Genomic DNA, 2,146 nt, shown 5'->3' on the forward strand with positions numbered 1-2,146 from the left:
CTCCACCTCCCTCTGCAGGCCCATCCTTCGATGCAGCCTTCTCCTCCTTCACTGCAGAGGTGAGGAATCTCATCGCCAACCTTTCCAATCCTCCATCGACATCCACCACCACCTCTGTGCCACCGCCACCTACATCAAGCATGGATTTTGCCACCAGAACCGATCTCCGGGCTCTGTCCAAGGCACTTATCTCATCGTTCAATGAGATAAGTGCAAAGTGTGCTGCCAGGTCGGTTGAGCCTACCATTGCATTGAGGAAGAGTCTTACGCAATAGCAAGATCAAACAAATAATCTTCTTTGCACCATGGAACAACAGCACAACAAGGATCGAGTGCGTACATTGGCCGACCACATACGGCTGTGGAATTAGAACAGGTCCAGGGCCTCCTGCTCATCAAGTCGCCCCCTCAAACGACGATGGCATGAGGATCCAGACCCTGATGATCAAGGTCTCGGTCCTCATGAGGGGGATAATCAGGCCACCGCTTCACAAGCCATGGAATCCACTGCACCCTCAACATCCCATCACCAAACACAAAACCCACCATCTCCACCACCCCAAACACAACAATCTCCATCAACACAAGCAAGGGAACAAGAGGCTCAGCCCTCTGAAGATGTACTTAATGTACATGTTCCCCTTGCTACCACACCTGAACCCATCATGTTGAGTTCCTCAACCGATGAAAATCCATCCACCCCACCAATAGAAACCAACCCACCTTTTACTCCATCACCAACACCAAACCTACCATTAACCCCATCACTAACCCCTCGCGATACACAACCTTTCATCACCCAACCCGATGAACCTGAACCACCCCAAAATGAGCCAACCCAAGAAACCATCCCATTGCCAACCGATACACAACCCACTACCCAAACTCAACCCCCAATCAAACCAACCATGGTGCAAGCAGACATTCCTTTTTCATCAAGGCACCCTCCATAGAGCCTAGTCGATGAAATAATCGAGAACATGGAGTCGCTAAGGAGACGTCCAGAGATACCCCCCAGGGAACCCATCATGATGGAGAACATCCATCAATATCTATACCACGATTGCGATGAAAGCTTGTCTCTCAATCCTCCAGTTATATCGCCAGAATCCATGGACCTCCTACACCATCGGTTCGTTAGACAGACTACCCAACCACCACAAGCTGTCTTCTCAAATGATGGGATAATGATGGTAATGGATATCAAATGAGGACCTTCGCTAATAGAGCTATTAGATATATTGATTACACGGTGGAGGGAACTCATGGTCAGGTCAGCGTCTTCAACGACAATGACTTGATCAATCTCAACCCCTACGACTTGATCGACCTTTATGCGTTCACAGCTCAGAGACATGATCAAGGAATAAGATTTGGGATGGCAAACAGAGCGATAGTGAAGACGATGGAGACCCTGGTGAAGCATAGAGCCAAGAGTGATTTTCAAATTGCTCTTCAATTGGGTATCGAAAGACTCTCCTGCACCCCACCGAATGAAGACTTTCCTGGACTGCAGGAGAAGAGATCTGCCTCTGTCTTAACTCAACCCGAGCTTGGACTTGTCTTCAAGAATGAGTTCGGGGCAAATAAATTTTTCAGACTAACTGAAGCCTTCAAGTATTCAACCGATACACTTGATTGGTTTCAGAAGGTTATCAGAGAGAGGCTGGGCAGAACTCATGTGCCAAGAGAAGATGGGAAGCAACTCATTCATTAGATATCAACAGTCATCAGTTATCAAAGATAGCTTCTGCGCTTCTGGGATATATCTTAAGGTAGATCATGAATGGAGTTTAAATTTTTTTTTGCCTTAATATGAAATGTCTTTTGCTTCCAGTATTGTAAGAATTCATCATCCAATGAAAATTTGGAATTTGATGCTTTTCCTTAGATTAGTCTCTGTTCTTCAAAATTGTTCATAGATTGGTTTATGTTTGTTCTTTCATTACTTAGGGGGAGATTGTTAGACCCCATAATTTATAAGTGTAAAAGTAATGAAGAACAGTAAGTGATGAAGAACCAGAAGACCGATGAAGACATTAAGGCAGAATTGACCAAGTCTGGAGAAGAACCAGAGGGTCGATGAACAACCAGAGATGCGATGGAAAGAGCATCTTCATCACCCCTCTGATCAACAACACTTAAG

This window comes from Cynara cardunculus (genome assembly GCF_001531365.2).
Source record: "Cynara cardunculus var. scolymus isolate 2C chromosome LG 2, CcrdV1, whole genome shotgun sequence".
Taxonomy (NCBI): Eukaryota; Viridiplantae; Streptophyta; class Magnoliopsida; order Asterales; family Asteraceae; genus Cynara; species Cynara cardunculus.